Below are 21,253 nucleotides of genomic sequence, written 5' to 3'. Positions count from 1 at the left end.
GAATGACCACCAACTGGGAGCTCTTTGGCACTATTGCGGCAACGTGGGAAGATGCTGTTGTTAATAACATCGACAAGGAATACAGACGGCTGTCATCGGAAACTCTTGAGCTCATTTGCCTACGTGGTTTGGCATGAGCCTCAGGCAATCAAAAGCTAACATCCGAGCTCACAAAGCTGTGAAGAGAAGCAGTAAAGGAAGACCTCAAAGAGAGAAGAGCAGCAGTGTTGGCTGATGAGGCAGAAGCCAGGAAAAGTACTCACAATGCTCTCCTGTCCTTTGCCAACTACAAGACCAAGATGACTGCCCTCTGACATCCTGATGGATCTATCACATCTTGCAGAAGGACAATGGAGAGGATTATTCACGACTTCTGCTCGGATCTCTTTGACAGCCACAACCACCTGCTCACATACCAAATTCAGCAGGATTGATATGTTGTTCCCAATGTCCTCCCTTCCGAAATCCGACACACCATTTTGTCGGTAAAGACGAGTACAGCACACAATCCAGACAAGGTCAGACCCGAACACCTGAAGAATCTGCCGCCAGTACTCGTCAATACACTGGCTCAGCTCTTCACATGCTACCTGTCCGTATGCAAGGTTTTGTCCCAATGGAAAACCAGCAGGACAGTTCTGTTGTACAAGAAGGGAGACATCCATGACATCGGCAACTATCACCCAATCAGCCTGTTGTCCATCATCTACAAGTTGTTCACTCAAGTCATCCTGAATAGAATAGGCAGAACACTAGACAAAGGACAACCATGTAAGCAAGCCGGGTTCCGAAAAGGATTCAGCATGATTGACCATATCCACACAGTAACCAAGCTCATTGAAGTTTTGCAAGAGTTCAAGATGCCACTCTGTCTAACATTCATCCATCTAAAGAAGGCCTTTGATTCTGTTGAGACTGAAGTGGTCATCGAAGCCCTAGCTAAACAGGGCGTTCAAACTCAGTACATCAAGATCCTGCCCGAGCTGTTATATGGATTCACCACCAGGATCTCACCAATCTACAAGGAAGTGATAGTTGATGTGAAGAGAGGGGTTCGGCAGGATGATACCATTTCACCGAAACTCTTCAGTGCCACCCTCGAGAAGGTCATGCGACGCTGGAATGGAAAGGAACGGGAGTGAAAATAGATGGTCAGCAACTACACCATCTCTGCTTCACTGATGACATCATTCTAATAACACCAAACATTAACCAAGTGGCACAAATGCTGGCCGACTTCAACGGCTAGTGTGGAAAGGTTGGACTGCAGCTGAACCTCCAGGACACAATGTTTGTGAAAAATGAACTAGTCCCTGACATTCCATTTCCTCTCAATGGAACGAATACCTCCAAATGCAGCAGCTATGTGTACCTGGGTCAAGAACTCAACATGAGGAATGACTTGGCGCCAGGACTGCACAGGAGGAAGAGAGCACCATGGAACACCTTAAAGAGCATCAAAGAAGTGGTTAAGAGGACAAAGAAACTCCAGCTCTGGGCACATCTTTTGGACTCAACTGTTCTTCCTGCACTAACTTACACCTCAGAGACCTGAACCCCACAAAAACAGGACAAGAACACTATTCGGGTATCCCAAAGAGGAATCAAAAGAGTTATGCTTGGAATATCACATTCCACTCAAGTGAGAGAAGGAACCTGGAGTTCCAACCTCCGTCGATGATCAAGAATCAGGGACACTATCTCATTTGCCAAGGCATCAAAAATCAGATCGGCCACATAATGCAATTTAGAGATGACCACTCGACTAGAGCTGTTACTTACTGGATTCCACAAGACGTCAAAAGACCACGTGGCCGCCCACCTACGAGAAGGTCAGACTTCTCCCTCAAAACCCTGAACTAACGGTTTGAGGTTCTTCATGTTCCTGGAGCGAGCAGATATCATTGGGCTACACTAGCACTCGACAGGAACGAATGGAGTCGTTACTGGCGCACGCTCAAGCAAATTGAAGATCAACAGGATGACAAGTGATACAAGTGAAACAAATCCCTTGTTTCTGGATCTGAAGTTTACCTTGCTTGGAGAAGTTAGTGTCATCTCAGGAAGTGAAAGTAGAAACTGGCAGTCAGTGTAAGATTTGCCACCAAATGGTCTCTGAGATACAATTCAGTAGCTGAATATTGGGATTGAACTTCTGACTAGTTTGCATTAAGTGATCTCAAATGACTAAAAGTTCAACAAAGCATGGTATTGAAGTAAAAGGGGGTAAAAAGAGAAACTTCACATCACCCAAGTTCTAATGCTGTTGAAATTATTTATTATTATTATTATTATTATTATTATTATTCATGCATATTGTGCTACATTTATGCTTTTGGTATACAATGTTACTGAACCATAACCAATTGTTTTTTGCATACAAATTGCAAAAAAAATCCTCTAATACTATCCTAGGTTACTTCTGGTCAACCCATCCCTCCCATCCCCTCCCCTGCTCAGTTCCTCAGTTCTGTGGTCAGAGTCCAAGTGTTTGTTTCATTGAATACTGTCCATTCTCTCTCTCTCTCTCTCTCTCTCTCTCTCTCTCTCTCTCTCTCTCTCTCTCTCTCTCTCTCTCTCTCTCTCTCTCTCTACTTTGGAGGGTTGTTGTACCACATATGAGTGAGATGATCTAGTGATCTAGTATCTGTCCTTCCCCCTCTGACTTATTTCATTTAACCTTAACATGACAACCTCCAGTTCTGGTCAAATTGTAGCAAAAGGCATTATCTTTTTTTTTTTTTACAGCCCAATAGTATTTTATTGTGTACATATGCCACCATTTTTGTTTGTTTTTGTTTTGGGGCAATATCTAGCTGTGCTCAGGACTCATTCCTAACTTTGTGCTCAAAGATCGCTCCTGGCAGTGCTCAAGGGACCACATGTGGTACTTGGGCACAAACCTCAGTCAGTTGTTTGCAAGGCAAATGCCCTACCTGCTGTACTATCTCTCCGACCCGCTGAAAGTTCTTTTTCTGTACTCCTTTTATTGTATATTTGGATTATTTTCAGACGTTGGCTATTCTAAATAGTGTTTCAAAGAACATAGGTGTTCATATGTTTTATTCAAACTGATGCCCAAGAGTAGAATCACTGTATCATACAGTACTCCTATTTTTAAATTTCTGAGAAACTCCATGTCATTCACATAGAGGCTTAAGTAGATGACAGTCCCCCCCAACAGTAAGAGAAACTTTCTGTTTTGATCTGAACTGGTTGTTTCCAGCCTTTTTAATACAAACTTTTCTCACTGGTTTAATTAAGTGGGAAACATAACACTCAACATGACAAAACAAAATGGTTATTAAATATAGGTGCAAGAATGTGATCTAGGAAAACAAAGATTCAAACTAAGATACTGGAGGTAAGTTGCAGGGATAAAGTATATGTTAAAGTTCGAATAATAACCAAGCATGACGGAAAGGAAAAAAACTACTTGTGTGATAAAGGCTTAAGTTTTTTCAAAAGACAATATACATTGTTAAAACATAGAAGGATTTAATCTTACTAATACTAAAGAATTAACATTAAGATTGATAGCCAGTTTATTAATATAAGCAATTTGTCGACATAATGCCCAATAGGCTGGACCGGCTAGCTCTCCACCTACCACACTCTGAAGCCACCACCATGTCTCAAGGCAGACTCTGCAAGCTGAGGTCTGAGCCTCACAGAGAATCAATTCTACTAAAAACTCCAGATATACCGGTTTGGGTGGCCAAAAACTCCGGACTTTCTTGAAGTCAGAATAAGCAGCCTCCCCTGACCTCTCCATACTTCCAGAGGCCTGGTAGCCACGCACGTGAACCACCTTCGTTTCCATGTAAGCTCATCCACCGGTCTTGTTCCTGAGACTCATAAATAAATATTGAAAGAGATCAATTAGCCACTAAAATTTCTCAGACACCTGTTCCTCGCTGAGACCTTCCGGGTGTTCTCAGGAGGGGCGGGCTAGCTCCCGCCCTACCAAAGCCCCAGCAGCCATTCCCACACCTCAAAGCTGCCAGCAAGCCTCCAGCCAGACTTTACTCACTCAAGACTGAGCCTCACAGACTGCCCAGAAAATTTTGGATTTTCTGGATTCTCCACAGTGTGGCCTTGCAATACCTCCAAAATCTACAACACTGACCTCCCAGTAATAGCACACAGATTGAATGGGTTGGAACACAGAAGCCAACCAATCTTGACAAGCAAAACATAAACACAGAAGACTTAACTTGCAACAACCATTTAGTAAACCCTCAGACAAGGACTCAATGTCCCCATGGTGAGAGACAACCACTTTCACAGATTTTCTTCTGCAAAATTCTATTTTTTATCATTCCATTAACCAGTTAATGGTAACAAGCAGTATAAAATAAATTATTATGGACCTGCTATAGGTACAGATTTGAGGGGTGGTAGAGATAGCGGTGGAGGGCAGATGACAAATGGTGGTAGGTTGATGTTGGAATGTGAAAGTCTATAACAACTCATTGTGAACCATTTTGTAAACCATAGTGTTTAATAAAGTGGGGGAGGGGAATTTAAAATATATAATGCCCAATATTAAAATAAATAGAATTGTTCGCTGGAGGTGATTAGATGACATGGGACAGGATTGGTGATGTCATTCACGGGTAAAGGAAAGGCCTGGACATCTTGGGCGGGATTCAACCTATCAACATTATCTGTATAATAAACTAATTTTCAATCTTCAAAAATGAATGAGTAAAATTAAAATGTTCATACAATTTAACCCAGCAAATCTAATATCCTATTCAAAGGAGAAAATTTCATAAAGACACAAAAACATATAATAAGGCATTACTTATAAATATCCAATACTAGGCTTTTTCCTTCTCTGGAGAAACCAGAGCCCTATTTTCAATATACATCTTTCTCAGTTTCTCTTACCTCACTTTTCTCTAAATTTTATTCAATAACATCATTTTGCTTCACACAAAAAAGGGGAAAATCTGTTTTTAATGCCTGCATAATAAAATGTGATGCAACCATTATATACTATAGTAGAATATTTAAGACAATTAAAATTCCTCATATATTAAAAAGGATTCTAGATATATACATACTTACATAGACACATAAAAAGAATATGTGATTTGAGAAAACAAATATATAAAGACATACTATTACTCCTGGATTATGGGATTAGGTGTTTTATTTATGCTTAAGTCACTTCTAATATTCAAAAGTTTTAATCAGAAAAATGTTCTTTAGAAAATTTTTTCAAATGAGTTGGTTTAGACAATGAAATGAAAATGACATTTTGCTCAAAGACAATCTAATTAAAGACAAAAAGGCATAAGCAAAAGGGGTTCTTTTGGAGAAAATAAAAAAAATCCAATAAAATTAACGTGGCAGTGAACAACAATGCAAACTTAACCTTGAATCTGATTTCTGAACAGCGAGTTTTATACCATATATTACTGCCTTATAAAGTAATGAAGATCTTTAAACAACATGATCACTTTGGTTTGTAGGAAGACTTTTGTTTGTTTGTTTGTTTTGGATTTTGGGTTTGGGTTTTTGTACCATATTCCAGTAACGCACTAAGAAATTACTCCTGGTGGGTCTTGGGGAACCATACGGGAACCATAAAATGGCTATCAATCTTAATGTTAATTCTTTGGTATTAGTAAGATTAAATCCTTCTATGTTTTAACAATGTATATTGTCTTTTGAACCTGGGTCAGCCTCGTGCAAGGCAAGTAAGTGCCCTAACTGCTGAACTCTTTCTCCAGCCCGACTTTTTTTTCCTTTTTTTTTTTTTTTTGCTTTTTGGGTCACATCCCGCGATGCACAGGGGTTACTCCTGGCTCTGCACTCAGGAATTACTCCTGGCGCTGCTCAGGGGACCATATGGGATGCTGGGAACCGAACCCAGGTCGGCTCGTGCAAGACAAACGCCCTACCCGCTATGCTATCGCTCTAGCCCCCCGACTTTTTTTTTTTTAGCTTAATTTTTGGTATCGGAAAGTCCTCTTTTGCGGGGTAATGGGTGGGGTGGTTTTATTTATTCCCTTCTGAAATACCACATGTTGAATTACACATTTTTTAGCCACCAGAATGAACCGCTTCATTCAGCTACCTTGCTTTAGGTAATATTTAACATTGAGACAGATTAGCTCATTTGGGGGCTGGAGCAATAGCACAGCAGGTAGGGCGTTTGCCTTGCACGCGGCCAACCAGGGTTCAATTCCCAGCATCCCATATGGTCCCCTGAGCACCTCCAGAAGTAATTCCTGAGTGCAAAGCCAGGAGTAACCCCTGTGCATCGCCGGGTGTCACCCAAAAAGAAAAAAAATCTCATTTAGTTCAGGTAAAGGTATACCACTGTTTGTTTGTTTGTTTGTTTCCCTATGGAAAGACTTCAAATAACTATTTAGGGGAAAGAAGATGGATCAAAATGGGAAAACTGAGAACAGAAAGACATTGTTTTTTATGTTATAGACTACCAGTGGCTTCCACACTTATTAAGCTATGACTCACATTGTTGTAAATAGATTTTCAACATGAAGAATTTTCAATAAAAAGGAAAATAGAGATACCAGGTGATCCAGTAATTCTGGTATCTATTCCAAGAACACAAAAAAGCACTAATTCAAGAAAATACACACACACACACACACACACACACACACACACACACCTCTGTCTGATCATTGCAGCCCTGTTTACAAAAACTAAGATCCGAAAACAACCCAAGTGCCCAATGAAAAATGAGTAGATAAAGAAATTGGGGCATACACATTCAAAAAAACAAAAGCAACCGGTGTTGGTGCGGATGTGGGGAGAAAGGGACTCTCCTTCACTGCTGGTGGGAATGCGACTGGTCCAGCCCTCTTGGAAAACAATATGGAAGATTCTCAAAAAATTAGAAATTGAGCTCTAATTTGACCCAGCAATACCACTCCTAGGAATTTATCCTGGAGAGGCAAAAAGGTATAGTAGAAATGGCATCTGCATTTGTATGTTCATTGCAGCACTGTTTACAATAGCCAAAATCTAAAAAAAACCAGAGTGCCCAAGAACAGATGACTGGTTAAAGAAACTTTGGTACATCTACACAATGGAATACTATGCAGCTGTTAGAAAAGATGAAGTCATGAAATTTGCATATAAGTGGATCAACATGAAAAGTATCATGTTGAGTGAAATGAGTCAGGAAGAGAGAGACAGACATAGAAAGATCGCACTCATCTGTGGAATATAAAGTAGCAGAATGAGAGATTAACACCCAAGAGTAGTAGAGATAAGAACCAGAAAGTCTGCTCCACAGCTTGGAAACTGGCCTCACATGCTGGGGGAAAAGGCAGCAGAAACAGAGAAGGGAACACCAAGTAGAGAATGTTGGGAGGACCCACTCGGGTTGAAAGCTGCGTGCCAAAAGTAGACTATAGACCGAACATGATGGCCACTCAATACCTCTATTGCAAACTACAACATCCAACAGGAGAGAGAACAAAAGGGAATGCCCTGCCACACAGGCAGGGTGGGGTGGTGGGGGTTGGGGTGGGGATTGTGCGAGGGATACTGGGAACATTAGTGGAGGAGAATGGGCACTGATGGAGGAATATAAACGATCACTGATCACTGTATGACTGAAATGCAAACATGAAAGTTCATAAGTTTGTAACTGTACCTCATGGTGATTCACTAATAAAAATTAAAATTTCAAAAAAATAAGAAAGAAATTGGGGCATATAAACACAATGGAATACCACTCGGCTATAAGGAAAGATGAAATTTTGCATTTTACTACAACTTGGATGCAACTGGAAGGTGTTACCCTAAGCAACATGAGTCAGAAGAAGCACAAACACTTAATGATCTCACTCATATGTGAAGTATAAAGAAACAAAGCAAGGATATATACATGGCCAATGTAAACAGTCCCTGAGATTCTTCCAAGAGGGCTGAGTTTGCCAGGGTAAAGTGAGTCTGAAGAAGACGGGGTCTAGGGGCTGGAGCAATAGCACAGTGGGTAGGGCGTTTGCCTTGCACGTGGCCGACCCGGGTTGGATTCCCAGCACCTCATGTGGTCCCTTGAGCACCGCCAGGGGTAATTACGAGTGCAGAGCCAGGAGTAACCCCTGTGCATCGCCGGGTGTGACCCAAAAAGCAAAAAGAAAAAAGAAAAAAAAAAGAAGAAGAAGACGGAATCTAGAGACACACTAGTGGAGGGATATTGGTGGCCTAGTGATAGATAGGCTGCAATAACACTGTATGCCTGACACATATATAGTAATATTATTTCAAATCTGATACCCCATTAATTGCTTGGTTTGGGGGTTGGGTATTTTTCTGGCTTTTTGGGTCACACCTGGTGATGTCTAGGGGTTACTCTTGGCTCTGCACTCAGAAATTACCCCTGGCAGTGCATGGGTGGACCATATGGGATTCCAGGGATCAAAACCAGGTTGACCGAAAGCAAGGCAAAAGCCCTACCCTCTGTACTATCTCTCCAGTCCCCCAATTAAATTTTTAATGAGTTTTTATCATGACCCAATGCATTCATACATACGTAACAACACAAATACAGAATTACATCTACATATGATGAAAATGCCATGCCCTTACCGAGAAAAAAAAAACTATAATTCTGATGCTTTCTGTTTGGGGATATCTTATTGCATTCTTCTCAGTATTATTACATTTTGCATAATGTTGGTCACAGTGCACAAAATTGATCTCATGGACCAAGGAGATATAGCCCCAAGGACTATAGTGCACACTTTGCACGTGAGCATCCTGGATTTGTTCTCCAGCCCTGCCTGCTCCCAGAGTACAGCCAGGGGTGAGCCCCAAATTCCTCCAGATGTGACCCTTATACAAAAAGATGCCTTAAGTCACGATGTAAAAAAATTTCTTGGAAGAAATTCAAACTATCTTCTCTTTACCCACTTTCAATCTTGATTAGTAAATCAAGTAAGATCAAGAACTCAAACCTGTGGGGCTGGAGCAATAGCACAGCGGGTAGGGCATTTGCCTTGCATGCCACCGACCCGGATTGGAGTCCCAGCATCCCATATGGTCCCCTGAGCAACACCAGGAGTAATTCCTGAGTGCAGAGCCAGGAGTCATCCTTTCGCATCACCAGGTGCAACCCTGCCCCCCATCCCCCAATAAAAAGAAGTCAAACTGAGCTCTAATAGTAGGAATTAGAGTTCTCCAGGAAAGGGGCAAAGGGGTACATGTCTTGATTCCATGAAGAAAAATATGAAGCATAACCTTGCTCCCTTTATGTACCTTTCTTGTTTAAAATGCCTCTACGTTCTGTAAATCACTCTCCATATAGCCAGTGGGATGAGAGCTTTTCCCTAGTTCTCACTTTCTGCCAACTTACCCCACCCAACAAACCAACAAAAGATAAAAATTAGCCCAAGATAAAAGAGCTTGAAGAAGATGAACCTCTAGACCAGACATACACAAATCTCTCAAAAGGTGGCAGGTCCTCCCATCTAATTCTTCATATAGGAATTAGACTGGTCCTCGAGTCAATTTTTTTTAATGAGGGAATTGATCGTTTGTAAAACTTTCCTTTGGACATAATGTCATAAGCAGTGGCTAATCTAGATGTGTTTTCACTGGTCCTGACAGAAAAGGGCTCAAAAGTCCCAGGAAGAAATGAACCAGGTCTTACTAGGCCAGAAGTGGGGTAGTGAGACTTACAAAGGGAGGATAGCACTAAAAACCATATCTGTGACAAATCATCCAAATTTAAAGCCCCTTTGAATTATAAAGGACTGATAGTTGAATTTGGTATGAATCACAGAGATTAAGAAATCTCTCCAGATATCTAATTTAGAAGACTGGGATTAAAATGACACATTCTGACATCATTAACAAGGGTGGAAGATAAGAGAGAAGCAACAGGTTTTATAGAGAAAATGATGATTTATGTTTTGGGGGACGTTTACATCTGTGAAAATTCAAAGCAAACAGACAAAAATATTAAACCCTCCCTCGTAAAGTGTTCTTGTTTATTATGGAAGAAGGCAAAATATGAAGGCAGTTGAACAAAATTAAAAATAAATTAATTATACAAATGTATGGGTTTCGAGTGAGCCCTATTTCAAGTGAAAATACAAACAATAACTCTATATATACTTAACCCAACTTTCAGGGTTGCCTCTTTGCTTGCCATCTCGTAACAAACCTCATAACAAAGGGGAACTATTGCAGTCATTACTTGCACTTGCAGATGAAAACCCTAAGTCTGAGAGTTTTAGAGGCTTGCCTGAAATCACAGTTAGTTCTGGCACATTTTACCACGGCCTGTTCTGCACTGCATCCACCTCTTATTAAACTGTGAGCCTGTAAATCTCACCATGAAAAGAGGGGGGAAAAGTCAGTTCAGGAGGCCCAAGAGGGAAAATCGTCTCTAAACGGAATTTGGGATATTTCAGAAGCCAAGGGTAAAAAACAAATCTTACTCAGATTGCAAGATAGAATAAAATTGTTGAACATAAAATCCAGGCCAGTAGAAAACATTTTCATAATATGATGCTAGTTATGTTATGAAATACAGCCCCAATAAAATTTATCTCTTACTATACAACTCAGAAAAATCACTTCAGCAGGAAAGGGAGAGTAAGGTAATTAAAAGGGCTTTTGCTTTGAACACTTGTATTTTCTTAGACAGAAAACAGTTTTTAGCCATTTTTGAAGCATGTCAGTCTGAATGAGTGAATTATATTTTTATTAACTATGAGTTGAGGGAGGCTGGAGTGATAGCGAAGCGGGTAGAGCATTCACCTTGCACGTGGTTGACCCGGGTTTGATTCCCCCGCCCCTCTTGGAGAGCCCTGCAAGCTACTGAGAGTATCTGGCCCACACAGCAGAGCCTGGCAAGCTACCTGTGGCGTATTTGATATGCCAAAAACAGTAACAAGTCTCACAATGGAGACATTACTGGTGCCCGCTTGAGCAAATCGATGAGCAATGGGATGACAGTGACAGTGAAGGTGAGTTTAGGGGTTGGAGCATTAGTACAGCGGGTAGGGCGTTTGCCTTGCATGCGGCCAACCTGGGTTCAATCTCTGGCATCCCGTATGATCCCCTGAGCACTGCCATGAATAATTCCTGAGTGCAGAGCCAAGAGTAACCCCTGAACATGACTCGGTGTGACCCAAAAAGAAAAAAAAAAAATAACAACAACAAAAACTATGAGTTTAATCTTTTTGATATAAAACAATTGAGACAGACTTTATGCAGAAAATGTGTGTAATTAAAAACAAACTTCAGGGTTGGGGAGATAATATAATGGGTAAGACACTTGCTTGCAAGAGGCCTACCTGGGATTTGATCTCTGACACCACATACAGTCCCCAAGCACTGCCAAGAGTGATCCTTGAGCACAAAGCCAGGAGTAAGTTCTAAGCATTGTGGGTGTGACCCAAAAACCAAGAAGGAGAGAGAGACAGGGAGAGACAGAGAGATAGAGACAGACAAAGACAGAAACAGAGAGAATAAAATAAAAATAATAAAACAACTGGATTCACAGAGGCCAAGATTTTAATTCTGAATCATCACTCTTGTTAGAAAATGAATAAGGGTTTGGTAACTGATAATTTCAATTGAGCAAGTTGTATCAGAAATTATCTGAGTCTCAGTATCATAACCTAGCAAATAAAAATAGCAATACTGTCCTTATACAATGAATGCATGAAATAAAAGAGATAAAAATGTACATTAAACTCTGATTTCAATGCCCGCCATAGCAGAAGCTCAATGTATAGTTACTATAATAGAGAAAAACAAGAAAAAAAATTACTATATACCAGGGCTGGAAAGATGAAATAATGCTTTTTTGGTCACAAGTGCAAAATTTTTTTCAGAAGTTTCAAACTTTTAACAAAACACACTATTATCTTTACAAAATACACCTTTGACTATACACTTGTATTATGGGGGACACTGGAAAGAAACCTTGTTTTCTTTGACTCAGAATTTGTAAAACACCAGGACAAAAACTCTTACCTCTGACTTCTGCAGAAATACAGTGAATCTTTGTTAAGATCAGTCATGGTGCTTAGTTCCCTATATCAGAAGTCAGTCCAGCTCTGATCTTTAGATAAATACATATTTATTCACAATCACACACTCAAAACCTAACTGTGTTAAGGTAAATCTTTTTGGTCTAGGTCTTCAGAAAAGAAATGTAGTCATCTTTCTAGGGAACCCATCAAAATATTCAACAATTTGCACTATTGGGGAAATTCTTCCTTAAGGATAAACAATAAGCCTGTTATTTTCCTAGATTCTAATCCTAATAGAGTTGAAAAACAACTTCTGAATAACATCACTTTAAAACTTGGAGAATTTCTAACAGTGTCTCCTCACTCTTCTCCAGATTATCCTAGTGCCCTTAACCTCTGGGAGGCATGCTAGAAAGGTCTGATTCTATAAAGGTGCTTGGCACCTCATGGGCCTTAATCAAATGCTCTGGACAAACTGGCCAACGGGTTGACTTTTGCCATAGATCTTATTTCCCAAACTTCTAAACATGCCTGTAGCTTTCCTGTCCAAGTTCAAATATAGTCTAACACATCACAAGTGCTGAGAAGCAGGAAGTCCATCGCTGAATCTGGCACTGCAAGCCTAAGTGGAAAATACCATTTGTTTCCTCAGCCATCTGTCCTTGATAACTGGACAAAGCGGGGGACGAAGAGTTAATGCACCAACAGAAGAACTTCTAGACCCTACCACTTCTCAGAAGGGATAGTGGCTAGAAACAGGTTAAATTCTGGTCCTGTTCAACAGGAAGTTGGAGGCAAGGTCTGAAGTTCTAATGGCCTCATAATTAAGGGTTTCTACTCCACAACAAGTTTATAATCTGGAGTTGTTCTGCAGGAAGAAAAGGAAGACAACAAATGAGAAAGTCACTTTCACATTATGAATTGGCGAGCACAGAGGATGGAAGGCAGAAGACCTTTCCAACATGTTAAGAGCCAAAAGAGTACCTTTTAGTATTTGTTTTGATTATATTTGCCTGTAACCCAGCAACTGGGCCCAGATGCCAGGAGCCCAAAGAGAACACTGCTGATGACTGGTGTATGGAAAGGAAAAAAAAATCCTTTTGTTTTCTTACTTTTATGGTTCTTCACAAGGTGAGTGAAAAGAGCTAGTCAGGGCCTTTGGAAACTCTTTAGAACCCTTACTCATTTTCTAACAAGAGCCTGGATGATTTATAGCACCACATGTCCTCATTGGTGGTTTCCTCTTTTTTATTTTTGAAGACAAGACACAAGTGGGAAATGTGAATCTTCAGCCAGAGTTAGCTGATCTGTTAAAGCAACCGAATGAATTTTCCAGCCGCTATACTCCCATCTTGGAGCTTTCCTTCCTGAATCATTTGGTTCACCCCCTTCCAAGAGAGCAATCATTTATATGCTCAGCAGCACTCTAACTTTTGTGTTCCATGTTCTCCATGTTTTGCCTAATACATTCTCCTTTCAGCACTGAAAATCAAAGACAGAGTAGTCAGTGTATGAATTTCATTAGATCTATTATAAAATCAGTCAAAGCCAAACTCAGACAGACAGAATTAAATCATTTCAATCGATAAATAGAAAAATAACACAAAAACTAAGTTGTTCTTGAGAATCCTTGCAACCAAATAAGTCTTCTATTTTTTAAACTAAATCCCTTCTCTTTCAGGGTTTATTTGTTGTTATTCTCACTCTACACAAATATGAAGTTCTAGGGGGCTGAAAAAATAGATCAGCAGGTAAGGTGCTTACCTTGCATGTGGCTGAACTGGGTTTAATTCCTAGCACCCCATATGTCCCCCAAGTCTGCCAGGAACAATCCCTGAATGCAAAGGCAGAAGTAAGCCCTAAACACAGCTGGGTGTGCCCCATAAAAGAGAAAGAAATCGGGGCTGGAGTGATAGCACAGCAGGTAGGGCATTTGCCTTGCACACGGCCAACCCGGGTTCGATTCCCAGCATCCCATATGGTCCCCTGAACACTTCCAGGGGTAATTCCTGAGTGCAGAGCCAGGAATAACCCCTGTGCATTGCCGGGTGTGACCCAAAAAGCAAAAAAAAGAGTGAGAAAGCAATAAAAAGTCATAGGTGGGAATAAATGATATATCTCATTGGAAGATAATTATTCATAAAACCCTTGCCCTTGTTTTTAAAATAATGATGTTGGTAAATTATAGTTTGTTTTGCTTTTGTTGTAATTGAGAACCCATATTTTTAACAAATTCTTATGTTATCCTAATTGGTCTTACTTAGTAGATTACAAAAATGTATTTGAATTAAAATACTTCACTACATTCTTGTTAATTCAAAATTTCATAATATTGTCTATGATATATCAATCTAAATGAAAATATTTTAGGCAGATTTCATTTGGCTAAATAATTTGCTGAATAGGGCTTTTAATTAAGCAAACATTCATAACATCTCACCAATCAAAAATTGTGAAACATATCTAAGAATGCAATGATGTACAAAAGAATTTAACCTCTCAGATGATCCAAAAGGCATTTTTAGAACCCTGCATTACTTCAATATCAGTTTTCAAGAGTTCATATGAAGAGCTGGAAAACAATCTTGGTGAGAGTATTTATACCACAGAAAATAGTTAAGCCTACAAGAAGACTCAGTTATTAAACACTTAACCAGCACAGCACTATTCATTATTACAAATGTAACTCCCAATTACCTATTAAATTCTAATTCTAAATGCTATACACTCAGTATACTGTAGCATAGTAGAATGGAGGATAAGTCTGAAGTTATCTAAAGTTTCAAATTTGGAGGTCAGAAAGATAGGACAGGAAGTAAAGTAATTGCTTTGCACGTGCCAATCCAAGTTCAATTCTAGCACCTAAAAAGAAAAGAGAGAAAGAGAAAGAGAGATTAAAAGCCAGAGTTAAACTTGTATGCACACAAGGCTAAACAGAGTGGGGTAAATTGGAGGTGTGCAGGTGAACCTGGTGCCCATCCAAGCAAAACCCCTGGCAGCTGCTTGCCTCCACAATCCAAAACTGCACTATATTCCCAGCCAGACTCCATTGTCTCAGGACAGACCTCACCAAAATATAATCTGCTGAAAATTCAAGTATACAGGTTTTGTGACTGAAATCTCCAGGCTTTCTCAAGGTGGAGATGGGCTACCTTCTCCCACCTCCCTATACTTCCAGAAGCCTCAGCAGTCATATCCACACCCCAAAGCTGCCACTTAGTTAAAAAAGCTATTCTAGCCTTACCTTCCCAATAAAAATACTGAACAAACACAATGACCTTTTATTACCTGTATTGCAAACCATAATGCACAAAAGGAGAGGGAGAGAGAAAGTGAGAGAGAGACACAGAGAGAGAGAGAGAGAGAGAGAGAGAGAGAGAGAGAGAGAGAGAGAGAGAAGTAAAGTGCCTGCCACAGAGGCAGGCAGGGTAGAGGGAGGTGGGTTAGAGGATGGTGGGAGGGAAACAGGGGGCATTAGTGGTGGGAAATATTCACTGGTGGAGGAATAGGTGTTGGATCATTGTATGACTAAAACACAATCATGAACAGCTTTGTAATAATCTGTCTCATGGATACTCAATAAAAAAATGTTTAAAAAAAGAGTAGTGTGGTATTCATTCAGTCAGCTTCAGTCAGCTTAATCAGTGGCTGAATAAATAGCAGTCTACATATAAACATCATAGTAATAAAAATTAAAATTAAAAAATTCAACCTAAAAATTTTCTTGAGATAAAAATAAGCAAAATAGTACTATATCCTGAAATGACAGAATATCCTATTAAGTGCCTGACTTAAAACCTGAATGGCACTTTGAAAAGAATTCTTGGAAATTAGTAAGTAAAAGACATGTTCGTCCATAGAAATGATGGAAAGAAAAAAATGGCTACTAATTGGGGCGTGGGGGGGGAAATGACATTGCAATAGAGAAATAGAATCTAATATGATAGTAATATTTTATTTCATCTGCAAGATTGACAAAGTGTAATCTTTTAGTGAATCCAAATGTAATTGCTATTATGAAGAAAAAAGCTTTCATTCCCAAATTGCTGAAAGAGTGGATAAAATACCAAGTTCGCAATATATGTCAAAAGTGTCAGAAATAGAGTATAGTCTATAACCCAGAAATGATCCCTCTAAGGAATTTGTCTTAAGAAGCTTCTGGACCACAAGAAAATGAAGACCAAAATAAAAAGATACCCCACCTACTGGAACAGAATATTCTCCCACATTCATCTGATAAAGGGTTGAAGTCCAAGATACATAAAGCACTATAAAAACTCTACATGAAAAACATGTATAAATGAATAAATGAATGAAAAACAATCATACAAAGTGCAGAGAAGAGATGAATAGAAACCTGCTCAAAGAAGACATACAGATGGTCAAAATACTCTGCATCACTTATCCTCAGGAAAATTCATATCCAAACATCAATAAGGTATCATCTCACACCAGGGATACTAGCACACATCACAAACAAACAAACATGCAAAAAATTGTATGGATGGTACTGGTATGGATGTAGGGAAAGGGGACCCTCATTCACTGCTGGTCCAACCTTTTTTGGGAAAATAATATGAACCATTCTCAAGAAACATGAAATTGAGCTTCCTTGTGACTGGTGATTCCACTTCTTAGCATCTACCCCAAGGACCCAAGAATTTTTTTTTTTTTTTGCTTTTTGGGTCACACCTGGCGATGTACAGGGGTTACTCCTGGCTCTGCGCTCCGGAATTACTCCTGGCGGTGCTCAGGGGACCATATGGGATGCTGGGAATTGAACCGGTGTTGGCCGTGTGCAAGGCAATATCACTCCAGCCCCAAGGACCCAAGAATTTTCTTTGGAAAACACATCTGCACTCCTATGTTCATGGAAACACTGCTCACAATAGCCAAAATCTGTATACAACCCAAATGACTAAGAACAGATGGCTGGATTTAAACCACAACAGCAACAACAACAACAAAAAAAACTATGGTACATATACATAATAGAATAGTACTGAACCAAAAGAAAAAGAAACTATGCCATTTGTTACTATGTGGATATGTCTTTTGAGTATGCTGAGTGAAGTTAGAAAGAGAGGGAACTTCACAGAATGAACCCTCTCATGGGTGGGATATAAAGAAACATAATAGGGCAGTAACAAATCCCCAAAGGCAATGGAAATTGAGAACTGTCATCAGCAGAAAACTGGTAAAACAGTGAAAACTGAAGGGGGAGGAGCAGGGACTCTGGGTAGATGGTTGAGGGAAGTGGACAGTGGTGGAGGGCATGGAGCTAAAATGTTTTGTGCACAAAACCCGGCTCATCACAGTTTTATAAACCATCGTGTCTGAAATAAACTTAAAGATAAAAGAACAGACAGAAGTCTGTCAACCTTTTTATGGAACACATCTGAGACCCAGCATCAAGCCGACTTATCAACCCAGACAAACAAAAATTAATAGCATGCACTTTAACTAAAATTCTTCAGAATCAAATAAAACGAATTAATTTAGTGTTGCTCTAAGGCAAGGAACCTTGCTTTTGCATGCTAAGGGTTCTGAATTCTATTCTTTACACTACATAGATTTTTTTTTCATAATGTCTCCAACAAATGGTATGTTCATTACTCTTTTTTTTTGTTTGCTTTTTGGGTCACACCCGGTGATGCACAGGGTTACTCCTGGCTCTGCACTCAGGAATTACTCCTGGTGGTGCTCAGGGGACCAGATCGAACCCGAGTCGGCCGCATGCAAGATAAATGCCCTACCCACTGGGCTATCGCTCCAGCCCCGTGTCCATTACTCTTTTTAGCATGTTTTTAATTAAACTTGTTTAGATTCACTAATAAAAATTTTTTAAAAAAAACTTGTTCAGGGGCTGGAGCAATAGCACAGTGGGTAGGGCGTTTGCCTTGCACACGGCTGACCCGGGTTCAATTCCCAGCATCCCATATGGTCCCCTGAGCACCGCCAGGAGTAATTCCTGAGTGCAGAGCCAGGAGTAACCCCTGTGCATCGCCAGGTGTGACCCAAAAAGCAAAAATAAAAAAAATTAAAAAAAAAACTTGTTCAGAGATATCACCACATTCCCCCCAGTGATGCTACCACCATCTCTTATCCATCCCTCCAGCCACCTAATTCATCCAGATTGCCCATGATCTTCAGCATGGCAGTCAGCACAGAGGTTGTTGTTGGGTTTCTTTTTTCTTCTTCTTTTTTTTTTTAGCAGTGCCAAGAATAGAACCCTTCACACTCACAGCACAAGTGTTCTATACCACTGAGATGCATTCCCAGGCACAGATCTCAAGCATTTTTTTTAACACCCAACCCTTCATATCAGTATATAAATGAATACAGGTGGTCCCCAAATGCCTCTCAAACTGTGAGGAACAGACAGACCCTGACCACCGTAGGGTGGTGGTCAGACCAAATAACCAGATGCCTCTCACAAGACCCATGACTGCCCTAAAAACCAGGACATTCCTAAGCAAACGTCAATCTCTAAAACTATAGGCTAAGTAAAGAGTGATGTCCTTTTAAATGGATTGGTTAGGAAAGTATGTATTATTACAAATCTATTGGCTATGAAATGTGCGGGCTCTGCTGTAATGCTGGTGAAGGCCTATATAAGATCTTCTTTCGAGAAGCTCAGGGTCTTGTTCAACCTGCTGGACCTGCATGTCCCCGTAGGCGGCTCGACCCTGGCTAGCCAGTCTTACAATAAACCCTGCTTGCTGTTTGCAGTCTCTGGAGTCTCTTTGTCATTAAAGGGAGATCTCCATCTGCGCCCTAACAAAACCTCCTCCATCCCCTGTATCGTAGGTACCCTAGCCAGCCCACATTCTTTCTTCTCCTTCGTCAGGGCATGAGGTGCCTGCTTTTTTGTGGCCTATGCAGTGAATTAGGTTTTTCATTAATCTCCCTGTCTCTTTCACTTCCACTCCTTAGTTTAATATTTTTTAAGATATTTTGTCAAATTCCATTAATTGGTTGGTCCCCCCCGCCCCCTCCTGAAGATGTCTTCCTTGGTTTCTTCAGTTATTATAAGGTGCCCTGAACCCTCTCTTCTGGGCCCCTGTTTGCCTGCCTCAGGGGGGTTTACAGAATGGCGCGTCTCTTCCAGAGGCCTGCAGAAAGCTCCACAGCAGGAGTGCTGATGTATGAGGATCTCTCACCTCTTGGCCTGGTGTTTTCAGGTAAGACCAGGCAACCAAGATTCTCTACTCCTGAGCAGGCATCGTTGTTGCGATTTAATCATTTTCATGTGGGAGCCACTTTTCTTTCTTATTTTTCTTTTCTGCTTTCCCCAGCTCTAAAACTGTGATCTCCGGGAGGTCAATCATCCTGTCTGAATTTGCTTACCTATTGTTTTCCCACGTCTAGCACCTAGCCAGGAACTAAACAAGTACTTATAGGTATTTGCAAATCAATGAGCAAATCTAATCTTCCTTTTGTTACTGTTATTGTTCTTTCCTTCTCTGCAAACCTTTTCCACTTCTGCCTGGTTAATAATCCACGTAGAAGGGAACCTGCAAGGTTCTCTAGGATTGGACTATTTAGGTCAAATTTATACCAGGAATGGAGACACTCACATCCTCAAAAAATGTGGAGAAACACCCTTTGCACAAAAAAGCCAATATTCAGTATGTGCATTATTATCATTCAGAATTTCTTTGTTTTAAATATGCATTTAATTTGTGTTATTCCCTGCATTTGAAATATGCAATTTATAGTACTATAATGTCAGAATGTTAAGGACAGAAGATCACAATTTAGCATATCACATAATTATAGTGCATTTCTGAACTACCAATATGGAGATGGCAAGGATTTACAAATGAAATTACTTGGTCAAGTTATGCTAAGAAAAGAAAAGTGCTCAAAGATAAAATTTTGCAACCAATAACCAGTTTCTCTTATGGTTGAAATCCTCGTTCTGTATATTTCAAAGAAATTTATCATCAGTCTCCATTACTTAGAAAAATAAGAAAAAACAATGATGTCAGCTTTAAGCAATTAAAGAGAATTAAAGATAAAAAGAGAATAACTGAATGCTTATACACTTTGGAGATATTTTAGAGTTTTCAAAATAATTTCTAGGATTAGAAAAGTAATAATAATCCATTAATATAAATGGGGAAGGGAAGAGAGATAGTATAGCAGGTAAGGCACTTGTCCTAGGTTTAATCTCAGCATCCTTTATGGCCCTTGATTCTACCAGGAGTGATCCCTGAGTGTAGAGCCAGGAGTAAGTCCTGAACGCAAGCAGGTGTAACCCAAAAAAAAAGAGGAATTTTTAAAAAAATGCAGAAATTATAAGGCAATAGCACATATTCATTACAAAGAAGAAAGTAAAGATTTCCAAGTCTTGGTCTAAGTATGTAGATGTGAAAGTACTGCCCTTACTTCATTTTCTTTTGTATTTTCTTAAAATAGCATGTGGGGCAAATAGAAATGTTTAGAAAGATGAGACACTTCATTAGAAATGGAAGGGATTTCTTTCTGCTCTAAAATTTCTTGGAAATATCATGTACCTGGGGAAAAGAGAAATGCTTATAATCAAGCTAAGAAGAATTAAAACATTTCAAAAAATTATGTTGGTCTAAGTACATATATAAGTGTATACGTGTGTGTGCATTTGATCAGAGAAGGCAGAGCACACCTTGTATATTTTCATGCTGCACTTGAGTTAAAGGTGATTAAAAATCTTAGAAGCCAACTCCTCTGATTTCCAAATGAATTGTTACATCATTTATAATATAAATGTTGAGTGCCAGATTGTAGCAGAAACTATAGAAAATGCTAGAGATACAAGAGGGAATAAATCAAAGTCCCTAGTCTCAAAGACTTTATATTCTAGTGGAGGGAGAAAGAGTCTCTGCCAGCAAGAAAAAAAAAGTATAATATGTTTGTTATTGTTAACAGAGATAGTATACATATATGTGTGTTTGTTTGTGTTTATATATATTTGTGTATATACATACGTGTGTGAAACACATGTGAAGGACTTCTTAAGAAATGCATTTAAATATGGTAATATTTGAGTAGAGGGCATGTCCCTGAGGATAAATTGCAGAGTAGTAGGAAATACACTTCAAGGGTAATGGTGACAAGATCCTATCAAGCCCTATTGTCCAAAATAATCCCACATAGGATGGCTTTGGTGCTGTATGAATGGGAACACCATAGCCTGTCAGTCACTCAGTCTAACTTTAATATTTGGGCCATAGAAAATAAACCTCAAGGGGTCAAAGGTAGAAGCAGAAAGATAAGTCAGAAAG

Source organism: Sorex araneus, chromosome 1, assembly GCF_027595985.1.
Source record: "Sorex araneus isolate mSorAra2 chromosome 1, mSorAra2.pri, whole genome shotgun sequence".
Taxonomy (NCBI): Eukaryota; Metazoa; Chordata; class Mammalia; order Eulipotyphla; family Soricidae; genus Sorex; species Sorex araneus.
The sequence above is the reverse complement of the archived record's forward strand: the minus strand, read 5'-3'. Positions refer to the sequence as shown.